The sequence below is a fragment of the Lepisosteus oculatus genome, chromosome 16 (assembly GCF_040954835.1).
Source record: "Lepisosteus oculatus isolate fLepOcu1 chromosome 16, fLepOcu1.hap2, whole genome shotgun sequence".
NCBI classification, from domain to species: domain Eukaryota; kingdom Metazoa; phylum Chordata; class Actinopteri; order Semionotiformes; family Lepisosteidae; genus Lepisosteus; species Lepisosteus oculatus.
Genome location: NC_090711.1, coordinates 18,095,004 through 18,113,411, shown reverse-complemented (window position 1 = coordinate 18,113,411; position 18,408 = coordinate 18,095,004). Strand labels below are relative to the sequence as shown.

Here is an 18,408-nt window from a genome sequence, read left to right as displayed (position 1 = left end):
GCCGCCTTCATCACTTCCAGCCCAACCGGGCCTCCTGCCTCTACGTCTTGCACTCCACTTAAGGTAAGTTCAGACTCTAGCGATGTTTCAGCAACCACCTCTGTCTGAGCCTCCCCCTTTCCAGCCCCTGCACAAGCCTCCGTCTCCATGCTGCCCACCTCCTCCAAAACTCCTTGACGACTAGCTTCAGGAGCACGTGAAGCTGAACCTGCGTCCCGCACTACTGCTGCGAAACTCTTCTTCCTCTGGGCGCAATCCCTGAACATGTGCCCCACACCCCCACACAGATTACATTTAACGCCTGCAGTGCATTGCGCAGCCAAGTGCCCCACACCCTCGCAGTTCCGGCACACCACCTCACGGCAGTCGACCACATTATGTCCCGGCTGTCCACAACGCCGACACACAGCGGGCTGTCCGTAGTAATAACAATACCCTCTGTTAGAGCCTAACAGAAAGGATGCTGGGGGGTGCAAAAGGCCATCGGGAGCCTTAACATCAGACCGAAACCTCACCCTGTAGCGCCATTTCCCTGTCCAGTACTTCTTCCTGTCAATTATCCTCTCTCCCACGCCTTGTATGTCCACAAAACGCTTCAGATAACAAACGATATCCTCCTCTGGCATATATGGGTTAAACATGGCTACAGTTAAGGTCTTCAACTCCCGGGCAAACAGAGGTTCGATAATGTAGTCAGAAAAAGGCTCCACATTCTGTTTTCTATTAGCCGTGCTCCAAACCCTCCGAACTAAATCCTCAGAAATAAGCGATAAGTCAAAGGTCTTCTTACCCGGGAAGTCCTGCAAACAATAGACGTCCTCGGGTCGCAACTGTAGAGCAGTCTGCATAACCTCTTCCTCGAAGACATCCCGGGAGTCCAAATCCCTCTTCGCTCCTCCGTCCCGCAGCACGAACCGCACAGCATACCGAAATCTTCCCTCACGCAGTCTTGCAGCTCCTTCCATTGCAGCAAAAAAAAACCTGGCCGGAAAGCTCCGCCAAAAAAGGAAATCCGGGAAAAAACCCCTGGCGCCGATCCCTCCTCTCTCTTGACTGTTCCTCCAGCCGCGGGCCTGCCACGTACTGGAATCGCAGCCAAAAGGCCGAGAAGCGATGCCCACAAAGGCGCGGAGCGACGCGCGGGCGTTCCGCTGGCGCACAGTGGCGCAGGCCGACTCCTCTGGAGCCCGGGACCCGCGCAGCTGCCGGCCTCCCTGCAGCCAGAGGCCTCAAAGCGGGACTCTGCTCCCCCTCTCTCTTGCCTGCCTGGCTGCCTTCCTGCCAGTCCCGGGCGGGGGCCCTGCTCTTTGATCTTCTGTCAACGGCCCGACAACGACCGCAGCCGCAGGGGGCGCCAGCCGCCCGGCCTCCTTAGCTTAGGCCCCTCCCACCGGCAGCAGCTGTGCCCAACCGGCTGCAAGCGAAAGCCGAGCGCCAGCACCTGCGGGCAGAGGCAAGGGGCAGCTCTCTCTCCGGAGGGAGGGACGGGGACGGGGACGCGCGCCTGCCTGCCTGCCTGAAAAAAAGAAAGAAAAGGTGGATATACTAAGTTTTTTGGAGGAAAAACGCCCAGCTGTCGAAAGGGGCCCGCCTGCGGGGACGGGGACGGACACAAGCAAGCAAGCAAGCAAGCAAGCAAGCAAGCAAGCAAGCAAGCAAGCAAGCAAGCCACGCCTGCCTCCCTGGGAAAAGGCTGAAAAACCTAAGTTTTTTGGAGGGAAAACGCACGGGAGCCGAAAAGGGGGCCGGCCTGCTTGCCCAGAGAGTCGAGACGCGGGAAAGCGCACAGAGGGAGCACGGGAACCGAGAGGGCGAGAGAGAGACGGACACAGAGACACACAGATGGACGAGGGACGAGGGACGAGACCCGAGAAGAAGGAGCTCCAGTCCACTTCGCTCGCTAGCTACGTCTGTCTTTTCACCGCTGAGAGAAGGTGGTGCACCGCTCCCGGAGGCGCTGCAATACCGGGCCGATGCGTGGAGAGGACGGAGCAAGCTCCTGATCCAGCTCCCTGTTCCAAAAATCCGTTTAATATGTGGTCCCCCGATGGGGGACGTATCAGATATTAAACTGATAAGAACAGATTTTTTTTTTTTTTTTTTTATTGCAAAATTACAAAAGAAATTCCAAAAACTCCAAAGAACAAAACACAATCCCCAAATACACAATAATCACAATAACAACCAAAGTCATCTCAACCCATAATCCTGTTAAACACAAAATTCCATTCAATAGTTGACTAACAAAACCTTCTAAATGCTAACAACCCTTCCCACTCAATTCTCAACAATTAATTACACAGCAAAATCAATACACAACAAAATCTGTACATCCCCATATCATAGCTCAGAACCCCAATTATTACCATAATCCCACCCATTATGCAAATTAAACCAAAACCCCCTTCCCAAATTTACAATTCATACATTTCCACAATCCTTGAATTAACTCCCAGCACCACCCGTCACAAACTAGTCCCCTCCCAAACCACCCATTACATAAACCCACGTTTCAAACAAGTCAAACACATACAAAAAATCAAACAATCCAAAACTCATATAAAAAACAAAACAATTTCTTGTTATACTAATACAAATCCCATTCTTTCCCCTTTTTTCGACTAACAAAAACTTCTGAATACTAACAACACTTCCCATTCAATTTTCAACAAATCACTACACAGCAAAATCTCTACAAAACACAAATCTACTTAAATCTATTACACAATCTCAAACCCCACTAATCTCCCTACTCCCGCCCCTTATGCAAATCAATCAAACCCTCATCCCCAAACTTACAATACATTCATTTCCTTACCTCCATTAAATACAATCTGTATCCCATCACAATTAAACACATTCATCATCTGAAACACTACTCTCACTATTCCCTTTACACAACATTTTAATAAATGAAACAGCAGCATCATTACACATCGCTTTACCTTTTCCCGACACACGTAGCCCTCTAACCATTCTTTTTCCCGGAACCGAGTATTCAAAAAGAAGCTGTGGAAACTTCTTTTCCATATACCGTGACACAGCCATCACCCGTTTCCTATCCAAAGGCAACAAAAGATCTTCAAACATATTCCTATCCACCGCTTTTCTATTTTTCCCCAAAGGCCATTCAAAATGAATACGTCTCTTCCTCTCCTCCCTCCACTGCTTCCACTCAATGTCTCCATCCCAAAAATCCATCTCTCCCCCCCCCATCCGCACCTCCCCCTTTAATACATCACCCTCCACCTTCTCAGAATCAATATCAACAGTTAGAACAGCGAAGGGGTTTGCACTCTCCACTGCCTGCCCACCCACTTCCACCTCTTGCCTAACAACACCCTTCCCTTTCCCTTTCCCCTTCTGAACCACTGACCAATCAATACCCTCGCCCCCCTCCGACACTTGACCAGGTCCACTTGGATCGTCGTCCTCCACCTCCTCAGGATCACCAGCCGCCACTTTCTTCCTGCGAGAGACTCCCCTCTCCGCCACTTGGCCTGTCCCGCTTGAGTCATCGTCACCCTTCACCTCCTCAGGATCCCGATCCGCCACCCTCTTCCGACTAGGAATTCCTGAAACAGACATCCCCCGGCTCCCCGAAGGCCCCTCATCACCATCCATTTCAATGTCAGGCACACTCTCCGCCCACGACACCCTTCCTGATTCCTCGACCAACTCCTCCACCATCTCGGCGACCTCCTCCGGACCCTCTCCCTGCTTAGGGGCCACCGAAACTCCATCCTTCTCCGCCACACCTCCAGCCTCCACCATAGACTCCTTCTCCGCAGACCTCTGTTCTCCTGGAGCCGCTCCCGTCCTCCTTGCAAAAGACTCTCCAGCAGTCGACCGAGCCCGGGCTGCACCTGCATAGCTCCTTGACCTTTGGAAACAGTTCTTATACACATGGCTGGCTTCACCACACAAATTACAAGATAAGGGCTTGGTACACTTCTCTGCCTTGTGCCCTCTTTCCCCACACCTTCTGCAACATATAACAGTGCATTCAGCTGCCACGTGACCCTCCGCTGCACAGTTCCGACATACAAAAGGCTGCCCAGGGTAATTCAGGTGACCTCCATTCGAACCGATCATAAAGAAAGCTGGTGGGTGAACATACCCACCTTTCTCAGACGCAATAGTCCTTAAGCGCACCATGTACCTTCTTTTCCCCGTCCAGAAGTTCCTAGAGTCCATAACCTTTACACCATTCCCTTGAATGTCCACAAATCTTCTCAAAAAACATACCAGCTCAGACTCTGGCACATATGGATTATGCATATGCACAGTCAAAGGCCTTAGTTCTCTGACAAACAATGGCTCTATAACAAAATTAACAAAGGGCAAGTTCTCCTTCTGAGCTTGAAGAACATTCCATTTCTCCATACAAACTTTCTCAGAAATAAAAGAAACATCAAAAATACCTTTCCCAGGAAAATCTTGATAGCAAAAAACATCCGGAACCTCCACGCCCAAAGCTTGGATCAGCACAATGTCTGAAAACTCCTCTCTCTTCATCCTTTCGGTTCCCGGTCTCTCCTTCCATACGAAACGAACGGAATTCCGCATCCGTCCCTCTCTGCCCAGCCACTCTCCGCCTGCCGAAGCCGCAACTCCGCCAATCGCCTCCATCACTCCGTCCTCTCCCCTCCGGTTGACTCTGCCTCCAACAGCTGCCTCCACCGTCGCCTCCTCCGCCGCCTTCCCGACCCTCTGACTAAGACCTCGGAACTGCGGTCAAGCCACTTGAACCTTGATCTTAGCCAAAAGGCCGAGAAGCGATGCCCACAAAGGCGCGGAGCGACGCGCGGGCGTTCCGCTGGCGCACAGTGGCGCAGGCCGACTCCTCTGGAGCCCGGGACCCGCGCAGCTGCCGGCCTCCCTGCAGCCAGAGGCCTCAAAGCGGGACTCTGCTCCCCCTCTCTCTTGCCTGCCTGGCTGCCTTCCTGCCAGTCCCGGGCGGGGGCCCTGCTCTTTGATCTTCTGTCAACGGCCCGACAACGACCGCAGCCGCAGGGGGCGCCAGCCGCCCGGCCTCCTTAGCTTAGGCCCCTCCCACCGGCAGCAGCTGTGCCCAACCGGCTGCAAGCGAAAGCCGAGCGCCAGCACCTGCGGGCAGAGGCAAGGGGCAGCTCTCTCTCCGGAGGGAGGGACGGGGACGGGGACGCGCGCCTGCCTGCCTGCCTGAAAAAAAGAAAGAAAAGGTGGATATACTAAGTTTTTTGGAGGAAAAACGCCCAGCTGTCGAAAGGGGCCCGCCTGCGGGGACGGGGACGGACACAAGCAAGCAAGCAAGCAAGCAAGCAAGCAAGCAAGCAAGCAAGCAAGCCACGCCTGCCTCCCTGGGAAAAGGCTGAAAAACCTAAGTTTTTTGGAGGGAAAACGCACGGGAGCCGAAAAGGGGGCCGGCCTGCTTGCCCAGAGAGTCGAGACGCGGGAAAGCGCACAGAGGGAGCACGGGAACCGAGAGGGCGAGAGAGAGACGGACACAGAGACACACAGATGGACGAGGGACGAGGGACGAGACCCGAGAAGAAGGAGCTCCAGTCCACTTCGCTCGCTAGCTACGTCTGTCTTTTCACCGCTGAGAGAAGGTGGTGCACCGCTCCCGGAGGCGCTGCAATACCGGGCCGATGCGTGGAGAGGACGGAGCAAGCTCCTGATCCAGCTCCCTGTTCCAAAAATCCGTTTAATATGTGGTCCCCCGATGGGGGACGTATCAGATATTAAACTGATAAGAACAGATTTTTTTTTTTTTTTTTTATTATACAAAATACAAAATAAAACACCAGAACTACAAATACATAAGTCCAAAAACACAATCAAAAACAAAAAACAATTACACAGCTAAATCAAAGGTATCATAATCTCATCCCTTATATAGACACAACCCACCCCAATACAATTCCCTTGCTCAAAAACAAACCCATAATTAACATGAAGCAGATATGCGTACATAAAATAAACAACTTACTTGAAAAACACAGTACATGATTTCCAACCCCAACCCTATTTACCATAATCCCGCCCCTTATGCAAATTACCTTCCACCCCCAAATTCACCCAACAGTCTTATTTACAAATTACAGGAACATTAAAGGACCTAGACTATTTCCAATCCCAGATATCCACTATGGATTTCCATTTCTCCTTTGCGGCATGAAAACCCCATCTTTTTATGTCCCCTTCTACCAACCCTCTCAAATTCCATAAAAGCCTTCTATATAACCCATCTACTGTACAAACAATTCCCCTCTTGACTAACAAATTCCTGGAATTCCATAACTCAAACTTAATTAAACTAACTAGCAACCATAACACAAAGCTCTTAGCGTTTGCCCCACCTCCCACCTTCAACCCATATAACACAACTGCAGGAAGTACACAGAAAGTGGAGGACAGGCTACTAAACAAAGTTTCACATTTGTTCCAGGTCCGCTGAGCAAAATTACAGTCCCAAAACACGTGGCTGATCGACTCCACCGCATGACACCCGGCTCTAGGACACTCCTGCTGCTTTGTCAGCTTATGTTTGAACAAAACCTCACGAACTGCCAAACGACCCCAAGCGGATAGCCAGTTCAAATCCATTAGATGGTGCTGTAGCCCTCTGGGCTGGACTCGCCGCCAGACCACGTTGGGGACGCCACCTACGAGGCTGGCCTCTTCAGCTTGAGTTACTGCAGAATAGAGCCGTCTGTGGTTAAGCAGGACCTGGTGATCTTTAAGCTCAGGGTGCTGTTGCAGCCAGTGTGTCGCATGCCGATAGTGCCATGGCAGATCGTTCCCATGAGGCAAACTGTTGGACCACTGAGCCAGGGCGCGCACGTGGCTAGATAGCCAGAACCTGACAAAATACTGAAAGGGATGTGAGACTGGGGAATGCAGAGCTATACACAGGCCAGACACATATATACAGTTTAGCTTTACAGGGAAGTTGGGAACTCCCCGTCCGCCTTCTTCCACTGGGCGATACATATCGACTCTGCGCACATACTCATATTTTCCCCCCCACATGAACATAAAAACCTCCCTTACCAGATATCTGTTGAAGCGCGCAGGCATGGGATACACCGATGCTAGATAAACCAGCACAGGCAGAAACACCACTTTCAGGATCAGGACTTTACCTACAAAGGACAGCTGCTTGTTCTTCCAGTGCGTCAGCTGCAGCCTAGCCTTCTCCAGCCTCTGGGACCAATTGCACCAAGCAGCATCCTGTGCCGTGAATAACACCCCTAGAATCTTAAGGGGCCCTTGACAGATGTCCAATCCATGCGCTGGTCCCAGCTGTTCTTTCCAAGGCCCGAAGAACTTGATCTGACTTTTCCCCCTGTTTAGCTTTGCACCTGACGCGAGGGAGAAGTTCTCGAAGACGTCCAAGGCCGCCTGTAGGCTAAGGTAAGAGCTGAGAAATAAGGTAACATCGTCAGCATATAATGCCACCTTAACTCTTTTTCCTCCACTCCCAGGTACGAGGATCCCGTCAATGGATGGCTCCTTCTGGACTGCCCGCGCATAAGGTTCCATATATAGTGCAAAAAGTAATGGGGACAGGGGGCAGCCCTGACGCACACCAGACTCTTGGAGAACCAGTCCTCCCAGGTGCCCGTTCACCAGAACTCTACTGCCAACCTGTGAGTACAGTATTTTTAACCAGCCCAGCATGACAGGGCCGAATCCCATCTTCTCCATCACTTGCCAGACAAAGGTGTGTGAGACATTGTCAAAAGCTTTTTCTAGGTCCAAGCTGGCGATCAGCAACGGGACGTTCCTGTTCTCGGACCACGCTATCACATCCCGTACTAGTTGGAGGGTCCAGCTGGCACGCCGACCTCGAACCCCGCAGGTTTGGTCCCAACCGATCACATGAGCTAGGACCCCCTTCAAGCGGTTTACCAGCACTTTAGCGATCAGCTTATAGTCCACGCACAACATCTGCAGCGGCCTCCAGTTCTTAAGGTCCTTTGCAGGTCCTTTTTTATACAACAGTGTGAGGATTCCCTCCCTCATAGACTCACACATAGCCTTCCTACGAAAGATTTCCTCCGTCACCTGAAGTAAGATTGGCCCTAAGATATCCCAGAACGTCCGATAAAATTCGGCTGGTAGTCCGTCTTTACCTGGTACCTTACCAGCCTTCATGCCGAGCAGAGCGTCGCCAAGTTCCTGCAAGCTTATAGGAGCCTCCAACTGTTCTTGGGCTTTGACAGGAACCTGCGCTGTAATACCGCTCAGCAGCTTTGCACCCATGGCCTCGTCCACCGTCTTTAGGGAAAAAAGACATTGGTAAAAGTGCCTCACCACTTCCAGCATCTCCTCACTACTAGTAACTATTTTCCCCTCCGAGGTCTGAATGCCAGTCATCACACTGCGCTTCTGTCTCTGACGAATTTGCCGGAAGAAAAAACTGGAACATGTTTCGTGAGATTGTATGAACTGCACGTGGGCTCTGAACAGGTAACTCCTTGCCTTTTGCTCGTGATAAGTGCGCAGTTCAGCTTTAGCTGCTGCAATATCTTCAGGGCACACTGACATATCCTTATTACACTGGGAAAACAAGGTGTTTAATCTTTCCTGCAGCGCCCTGCCCTTCTGCCGCTCACGCTTGAGCCTTGCTCTGCCATAAATTCTGGTCTCCTTTCTAATTTTCTTTTTTAAGCGTTCCCACCAATCAATCAGGGGAGTCCCCAGATTCCTCTCCTTCCACCATGTTTGCAATTTGTACCTCATTACCTTGACATATTCGTCTTCTCTTAGGTTCTCCGTATTTAACTTCCACACCCCACGCCCAAACTGGTTCCTTAAATGTGGAAAATGGGCCTCTACTAGGGCATGGTCAGAAAAACCTACCGGCAGCACCACCACCTTCTCCACAGGTACGTCCAGTGAGGCGAATACATAATCAAGGCGCTTCACAGTACCTTGAGCGTTCCTCCACGTGGCCTCTGCTTTCTCCTTTCGGATCCGGTAGGCGCAGTCGTAAAGTCCAAACTGTGCTAGAAGAAGATTGAGCTGCTTTGCCCCTGGATCCCTCTTATCTTGGAGGTCCACGTTAAAGTCTCCTCCCATGATGATCCATTTGTTGGTAAGGCAAACAGGATAAAGTTCCTTAAAGAAATCTGCCCGTAAAGCCATCATTGCCGGGGCATACACACACACACACCGAAAGCAATTCTCACCCGAACAAATATCCAAATATAAGGCTCTCCCAGGCACTACATTCACACATTTCTCCACTATAAAATTGCGATTGCCAAATAAAACTCCAACTCCCGAGGAGTGGACACCTCCGATATTCCATCTAGAGTCTCCTCTGTCCCACTCACGAGTGAACTGTATGACGTCTCTTTCATCTTTTAGATGGACTTCCTGCACCAAACAAATGTCAAAAACCATGGTTTTCAGGTAAGAAAAAAAGGCCGTCCTCTTTACTAAGTTCCTTAAACCCCGAATATTTAAAGTTAATATTTTCAACATTAGGGGGCAGTAAAAAGGCTCATCAGCTCTATGTAGGCTTGACGCACTGACGCCTCCCTTTGTCCCTGCAAATATAGTTTATCTATTTTACCTCCTGATCGCGTACAGCCAACTGTCACTCCTTCCTGCAACCTCAGCACACGTCGGAAGTTTGACGGCCGGGGCGGGTACTGCACGTTTCCGTTCTTCCAGGCACAGGCCTCCAAAAACTGCAGCGGGGCCTCCAGAGTCTTCAGCACTTTGTCAGGGCGCCTTTCCACCCCCACCTCGTACATCTCCTTCAGTTCTCCCTTGTCCCTTATCCATTTCTTTACAAAGTCACCCAACAACATCTTCTTGTTGGTCGCATCTATCTGGTTGCGGCCCTTTACTTCGAGGGTTGAAATCTCCTCACCAGAGTGCTCACAACGCACGACAATCCCTGCCGGAGATAGCCCTTGCTCATTGAAGGTCCTAGGCCAGACTATTTTGCTGGCCTTTTCGTCCCATTTACAGAACTTCTTGAACCTCATAGGTACCTCAGCGAATATAAAGACATCTCGTTCTTCTCTCTGCAGGGCGACGCGTGGCTGCATGTGTTCTTCTGAGGCTTCTGCCGAGGTCGGGGTCATCTCCGTTTCTGGAATGACAAAGCCTGAGGACATACCCGACTCTGCCGTAAGGGGGGGGTCACCCACACCACTTACCTCGCCCTCCGACCCTAGTGGAGTAGATTCGGCCTGGGCCACCGAATCTGTGGCCATCGACTCAAGGTATTCCATGGGATCTACACCCGATTTCTTCACCAAGGGCGGCACATCATTTTCCGCCTTTCTTTTCACAACTTTCCTGGCCTGGACGGTGTCCATGGCCTCCTCTTCATCCACTCTGTCCCCCCAGTCTGACCCTACTTCCTCCGCAGAGGGCAGGCTTGATTCCTCAGCCAACGCTCTTATATGCTCTAGCGCGGCGAGCGAGACCCCACCTTCCTCCTCTGCGCTCCCCAGGACCTCCTCAGCACTCACCGGAGCCTCCGTCTCTTCTTCGCCGCTGCGATCTTCTGCTGAGGTAAGTGCTGTTGCCGTCTGCCTGTGGTCCGTTACCTCCTGCCCTTGATCCACACCCTCAGGTTCCATCACCTCCTCGCCAGCGTCAGGGACCAGCGACGCCGGTGCCGGGCCCTCTGCTGCATCTTCTGCCTGGTGAACTGAGGTAACACTTGCTGCCGATGTGCCACCCGCCACGGCTGCGAAACTCATACCTTTCTTTGGGCACGCCCTGTAAATGTGCCCAGAGACCCCGCACAGATTACATTTCGGCTCAGCCCTGCACATGAAGGTGCTGTGCCCCACAGTATCACACCTTCGACAGACCTCCACATCACAGTCAGCAGCATAATGGCCCTTCTGCCTGCATCGTCTACACGCCAAGGGTTGATCAGGGTAGTACAGATAACCTGTATAAGTTCCAATTGAGAAGTTAGCAGGAGGGTGCAAGAGCCCATCTTCAGCACTAGGGTCCGCTCTGAAACGCACCAGAAATTTCCTTTTCCCGTTCCAGACTCTCTTCCTATCCATCTCCTTGATACCCGTGCCCTGAACGTCAACAAATCTTTTAAGAAAATTAACAATGTCTGCGTCTGGGGTAAAAGGGTTGTTCATATGGACCCATATGGGTCTCGCCTCCCGTGCAAACAAAGGTTCAAGGAAAAAATGAACAAAAGGTTCCTCCAGTCTGCGAGCAGTCAAAACAGACCAAACTTTCGTGCACTGTTCAGCAGAGTAAAGTGACAAATCAAAAATCTTTTTACCTGGAAAGTCCTGGAGGCAATAGATCTCTTCAGGCTGTAAGGACAAATGCTTGAAAAGGACTTCATCCTCGAAAGCATCCCTCTTGGCAAAATCCTTGTCAGAAGCCTCCACTCGCAGCACAAAACGCACAGTATGCCTTGGTCTTGCATTCTTGCTTGAAGTCCTCTCCATCTTGTGTAGAGTGGCCGGAATCCTATCCGCCACAAAGAAAAAATCGCCGTCGCCTGGAAAAAGCCGCGCCGTCCACCCCTTCCCGCCTTTGACTCAGAGCCCAAGCCGCGGTCAGGCCACGCACTCAGGATCTTCGCCAAAAGGCCGAGAAGCGATGCCCACAAAGGCGCGGAGCGACGCGCGGGCGTTCCGCTGGCGCACAGTGGCGCAGGCCGACTCCTCTGGAGCCCGGGACCCGCGCAGCTGCCGGCCTCCCTGCAGCCAGAGGCCTCAAAGCGGGACTCTGCTCCCCCTCTCTCTTGCCTGCCTGGCTGCCTTCCTGCCAGTCCCGGGCGGGGGCCCTGCTCTTTGATCTTCTGTCAACGGCCCGACAACGACCGCAGCCGCAGGGGGCGCCAGCCGCCCGGCCTCCTTAGCTTAGGCCCCTCCCACCGGCAGCAGCTGTGCCCAACCGGCTGCAAGCGAAAGCCGAGCGCCAGCACCTGCGGGCAGAGGCAAGGGGCAGCTCTCTCTCCGGAGGGAGGGACGGGGACGGGGACGCGCGCCTGCCTGCCTGCCTGAAAAAAAGAAAGAAAAGGTGGATATACTAAGTTTTTTGGAGGGAAAACGCCCAGCTGTCGAAAGGGGCCCGCCTGCGGGGACGGGGACGGACACAAGCAAGCAAGCAAGCAAGCAAGCAAGCAAGCAAGCAAGCAAGCAAGCAAGCAAGCCACGCCTGCCTCCCTGGGAAAAGGCTGAAAAACCTAAGTTTTTTGGAGGGAAAACGCACGGGAGCCGAAAAGGGGGCCGGCCTGCTTGCCCAGAGAGTCGAGACGCGGGAAAGCGCACAGAGGGAGCACGGGAACCGAGAGGGCGAGAGAGAGACGGACACAGAGACACACAGATGGACGAGGGACGAGGGACGAGACCCGAGAAGAAGGAGCTCCAGTCCACTTCGCTCGCTAGCTACGTCTGTCTTTTCACCGCTGAGAGAAGGTGGTGCACCGCTCCCGGAGGCGCTGCAATACCGGGCCGATGCGTGGAGAGGACGGAGCAAGCTCCTGATCCAGCTCCCTGTTCCAAAAATCCGTTTAATATGTGGTCCCCCGATGGGGGACGTATCAGATATTAAACTGATAAGAACAGATTTTTTTTTTTTTTTTTTTTTTTATTATACAAAATACAAAATAAAACACCAAAAACTACAAATACATAAGTCCAAAAACACAATCAAAAACAAAAAACAATTACACAGCTAAATCAAAGATATCATAATCTCATCCCTTATATAGACACAACCCACCCCAATACAATTCCCCTGCTCAAAAACAAACCCACAATTAACATGAAGCAGATATGCGTACATAAAATAAACAACTTACTTGAAAAACACAGTACATGATTTCCAACCCCAACCCTATTTACCATAATCCCGCCCCTTATGCAAATTACCTTCCACCCCCAAATTCACCCAACAGTCTTATTTACAAATTACAGGAACATTAAAGGACCTAGACTATTTCCAATCCCAGATATCCACTATGGATTTCCATTTCTCCTTTGCGGCATGAAAACCCCATCTTTTTATGTCCCCTTCTACCAACCCTCTCAAATTCCATAAAAGCCTTCTATATAACCCATCTACTGTACAAACAATTCCCCTCTTGACTAACAAATTCCTGGAATTCCATAACTCAAACTTAATTAAACTAACTAGCAACCATAACACAAAGCTCTTAGCGTTTGCCCCACCTCCCACCTTCAACCCATATAACACAACTGCAGGAAGTACACAGAAAGTGGAGGACAGGCTACTAAACAAAGTTTCACATTTGTTCCAGGTCCGCTGAGCAAAATTACAGTCCCAAAACACGTGGCTGATCGACTCCACCGCATGACACCCGGCTCTAGGACACTCCTGCTGCTTTGTCAGCTTATGTTTGAACAAAACCTCACGAACTGCCAAACGACCCCAAGCGGATAGCCAGTTCAAATCCATTAGATGGTGCTGTAGCCCTCTGGGCTGGACTCGCCGCCAGACCACGTTGGGGACGCCACCTACGAGGCTGGCCTCTTCAGCTTGAGTTACTGCAGAATAGAGCCGTCTGTGGTTAAGCAGGACCTGGTGATCTTTAAGCTCAGGGTGCTGTTTCAGCCAGTGTGTCGCATGCCGATAGTGCCATGGCAGATCGTTCCCATGAGGCAAACTGTTGGACCACTGAGCCAGGGCGCGCACGTGGCTAGATAGCCAGAACCTGACAAAATACTGAAAGGGATGTGAGACTGGGGAATGCAGAGCTATACACAGGCCAGACACATATATACAGTTTAGCTTTACAGGGAAGTTGGGAACTCCCCGTCCGCCTTCTTCCACTGGGCGATACATATCGACTCTGCGCACATACTCATATTTTCCCCCCCACATGAACATAAAAACCTCCCTTACCAGATATCTGTTGAAGCGCGCAGGCATGGGATACACCGATGCTAGATAAACCAGCACAGGCAGAAACACCACTTTCAGGATCAGGACTTTACCTACAAAGGACAGCTGCTTGTTCTTCCAGTGCGTCAGCTGCAGCCTAGCCTTCTCCAGCCTCTGGGACCAATTGCACCAAGCAGCATCCTGTGCCGTGAATAACACCCCTAGAATCTTAAGGGGCCCTTGACAGATGTCCAATCCATGCGCTGGTCCCAGCTGTTCTTTCCAAGGCCCGAAGAACTTGATCTGACTTTTCCCCCTGTTTAGCTTTGCACCTGACGCGAGGGAGAAGTTCTCGAAGACGTCCAAGGCCGCCTGTAGGCTAAGGTAAGAGCTGAGAAATAAGGTAACATCGTCAGCATATAATGCCACCTTAACTCTTTTTCCTCCACTCCCAGGTACGAGGATCCCGTCAATGGATGGCTCCTTCTGGACTGCCCGCGCATAAGGTTCCATATATAGTGCAAAAAGTAATGGGGACAGGGGGCAGCCCTGACGCACACCAGACTCTTGGAGAACCAGTCCTCCCAGGTGCCCGTTCACCAGAACTCTACTGCCAACCTGTGAGTACAGTATTTTTAACCAGCCCAGCATGACAGGGCCGAATCCCATCTTCTCCATCACTTGCCAGACAAAGGTGTGTGAGACATTGTCAAAAGCTTTTTCTAGGTCCAAGCTGGCGATCAGCAACGGGACGTTCCTGTTCTCGGACCACGCTATCACATCCCGTACTAGTTGGAGGGTCCAGCTGGCACGCCGACCTCGAACCCCGCAGGTTTGGTCCCAACCGATCACATGAGCTAGGACCCCCTTCAAGCGGTTTACCAGCACTTTAGCGATCAGCTTATAGTCCACGCACAACATCTGCAGCGGCCTCCAGTTCTTAAGGTCCTTTGCAGGTCCTTTTTTATACAACAGTGTGAGGATTCCCTCCCTCATAGACTCACACATAGCCTTCCTACGAAAGATTTCCTCCGTCACCTGAAGTAAGATTGGCCCTAAGATATCCCAGAACGTCCGATAAAATTCGGCTGGTAGTCCGTCTTTACCTGGTACCTTACCAGCCTTCATGCCGAGCAGAGCGTCGCCAAGTTCCTGCAAGCTTATAGGAGCCTCCAACTGTTCTTGGGCTTTGACAGGAACCTGCGCTGTAATACCGCTCAGCAGCTTTGCACCCATGGCCTCGTCCACCGTCTTTAGGGAAAAAAGACATTGGTAAAAGTGCCTCACCACTTCCAGCATCTCCTCACTACTAGTAACTATTTTCCCCTCCGAAGTCTGAATGCCAGTCATCACACTGCGCTTCTGTCTCTGACGAATTTGCCGGAAGAAAAAACTGGAACATGTTTCGTGAGATTGTATGAACTGCACGTGGGCTCTGAACAGGTAACTCCTTGCCTTTTGCTCGTGATAAGTGCGCAGTTCAGCTTTAGCTGCTGCAATATCTTCAGGGCACACTGACATATCCTTATTACACTGGGAAAACAAGGTGTTTAATCTTTGCTGCAGCGCCCTGCCCTTCTGCCGCTCACGCTTGAGCCTTGCTCTGCCATAAATTCTGGTCTCCTTTCTAATTTTCTTTTTTAAGTGTTCCCACCAATCAATCAGGGGAGTCCCCAGATTCCTCTCCTTCCACCATGTTTGCAATTTGTACCTCATTACCTTGACATATTCGTCTTCTCTTAGGTTCTCCGTATTTAACTTCCACACCCCACGCCCAAACTGGTTCCTTAAATGTGGAAAATGGGCCTCTACTAGGGCATGGTCAGAAAAACCTACCGGCAGCACCACCACCTTCTCCACAGGTACGTCCAGTGAGGCGAATACATAATCAAGGCGCTTCACAGTACCTTGAGCGTTCCTCCACGTGGCCTCTGCTTTCTCCTTTCGGATCCGGTAGGCGCAGTCGTAAAGTCCAAACTGTGCTAGAAGAAGATTGAGCTGCTTTGCCCCTGGATCCCTCTTATCTTGGAGGTCCACGTTAAAGTCTCCTCCCATGATGATCCATTTGTTGGTAAGGCAAACAGGATAAAGTTCCTTAAAGAAATCTGCCCGTAAAGCCATCATTGCCGGGGCATACACACACACACACCGAAAGCAATTCTCACCCGAACAAATATCCAAATATAAGGCTCTCCCAGGCACTACATTCACACATTTCTCCACTATAAAATTGCGATTGCCAAATAAAACTCCAACTCCCGAGGAGTGGACACCTCCGATATTCCATCTAGAATCTCCTCTGTCCCACTCACGAGTGAACTGTATGACGTCTCTTTCATCTTTTAGATGGACTTCCTGCACCAAACAAATATCAAAAACCATGGTTTTCAGGTAAGAAAAAAAGGCCGTCCTCTTTACTAAGTTCCTTAAACCCCGAATATTTAAAGTTAATATTTTCAACATTAGGGGGCAGTAAAAAGGCTCATCAGCTCCATGTAGGCTTGACGCACTGACGCCTCCCTTTGTCCCTGCAAATATAGTTTATCTATTTTACCTCCTGATCGCGTACAGCCAACTGACACTCCTTCATGCAACCTCAGCACACGTCGGAAGTTTGACGGCCGGGGCGGGTACTGCACGTTTCCGTTCTTCCAGGCACAGGCCTCCAAAAACTGCAGCGGGACCTCCAGAATCTTCAGCACTTTGTCAGGGCGCCTTTCCACCCCCACCTCGTACATCTCCTTCAGTTCTCCCTTGTCCCTTATCCATTTCTTTACAAAGTCACCCAACAACATCTTCTTATTGGTCGCATCTATCTGGTTGCGGCCCTTTACTTCGAGGGTTGAAATCTCCTCACCAGAGTGCTCACAACGCACGACAATCCCTGCCGGAGATAGCCCTTGCTCATTGAAGGTCCTAGGCCAGACTATTTTGCTGGCCTTTTCGTCCCATTTACAGAACTTCTTGAACCTCATAGGTACCTCAGCGAATATAAAGACATCTCGTTCTTCTCTCTGCAGGGCGACGCGTGGCTGCATGTGTTCTTCTGAGGCTTCTGCCGAGGTCGGGGTCATCTCCGTTTCTGGAATGACAAAGCCTGAGGACATACCCGACTCTGCCGTAAGGGGGGGGTCACCCACACCACTTACCTCGCCCTCCGACCCTAGTGGAGTAGATTCGGCCTGGGCCAACGAATCTGTGGCCATCGACTCAAGGTATTCCATGGGATCTACACCCGATTTCTTCACCAAGGGCGGCACATCATTTTCCGCCTTTCTTTTCACAACTTTCCTGGCCTGGACGGTGTCCATGGCCTCCTCTTCATCCACTCTGTCCCCCCAGTCTGACCCTACTTCCTCCGCAGAGGGCAGGCTTGATTCCTCAGCCAACGCTCTTATATGCTCTAGCGCGGCGAGCGAGACCCCACCTTCCTCCTCTGCGCTCCCCAGGACCTCCTCAGCACTCACCGGAGCCTCCGTCTCTTCTTCGCCGCTGCGATCTTCTGCTGAGGTAAGTGCTGTTGCCGTCTGCCTGTGGTCCGTTACCTCCTGCCCTTGATCCACACCCTCAGGTTCCATCACCTCCTCGCCAGCGTCAGGGACCAGCGACGCCGGTGCCGGGCCCTCTGCTGCATCTTCTGCCTGGTGAACTGAGGTAACACTTGCTGCCGATGTGCCACCCGCCACGGCTGCGAAACTCATACCTTTCTTTGGGCACGCCCTGTAAATGTGCCCAGAGACCCCGCACAAATTACATTTCGGCTCAGCCCTGCACATGAAGGTGCTGTGCCCCACAGTATCACACCTTCGACAGACCTCCACATCACAGTCAGCAGCATAATGGCCCTTCTGCCTGCATCGTCTACACGCCAAGGGTTGATCAGGGTAGTACAGATAACCTGTATAAGTTCCAATTGAGAAGTTAGCAGGAGGGTGCAAGAGCCCATCTTCAGCACTAGGGTCCGCTCTGAAACGCACCAGAAATTTCCTTTTCCCGTTCCAGACTCTCTTCCTATCCATCTCCTTGATACCCGTGCCCTGAACGTCAACAAATCTTTTAAGAAAATTAACAATGTCTGCGTCTGGGGTAAAAGGGTTGTTCATATGGACCCATATGGGTCTCGCCTCCCGTGCAAACAAAGGTTCAAGGAAAAAATGAACAAAAGGTTCCTCCAGTCTGCGAGCAGTCAAAACAGACCAAACTTTCGTGCACTGTTCAGCAGAGTAAAGTGACAAATCAAAAATCTTTTTACCTGGAAAGTCCTGGAGGCAATAGATCTCTTCAGGCTGTAAGGACAAATGCTTGAAAAGGACTTCATCCTCGAAAGCATCCCTCTTGGCAAAATCCTTGTCAGAAGCCTCCACTCGCAGCACAAAACGCACAGTATGCCTTGGTCTTGCATTCTTGCTTGAAGTCCTCTCCATCTTGTGTAGAGTGGCCGGAATCCTATCCGCCACAAAGAAAAAATCGCCGTCGCCTGGAAAAAGCCGCGCCGTCCACCCCTTCCCGCCTTTGACTCAGAGCCCAAGCCGCGGTCAGGCCACGCACTCAGGATCTTCGCCA

General features: G+C 51.3%; 3 non-coding genes across 3 annotated transcripts; all 3 read right to left on the bottom strand.

Moving 5' to 3' along the window:
• Positions 1–1,932: 1,932 nt before the first annotated feature.
• On the bottom strand, positions 1,933–2,126 carry LOC138223396 (U2 spliceosomal RNA). The gene has a single exon (XR_011181840.1). It is a non-coding gene; the product is annotated as a U2 spliceosomal RNA (small nuclear RNA).
• A 3,466-nt stretch (positions 2,127–5,592) lies between these two features.
• LOC138223439 (U2 spliceosomal RNA) lies at positions 5,593–5,780 on the bottom strand. The gene has a single exon (XR_011181869.1). It is a non-coding gene; the product is annotated as a U2 spliceosomal RNA (small nuclear RNA).
• Positions 5,781–12,414: 6,634 nt separating this feature from the next.
• Positions 12,415–12,613, bottom strand: LOC138223458 (U2 spliceosomal RNA). Its single transcript, XR_011181887.1, has one exon. It is a non-coding gene; the product is annotated as a U2 spliceosomal RNA (small nuclear RNA).
• Between the last annotated feature and the right edge of the window lie 5,795 nt (positions 12,614–18,408).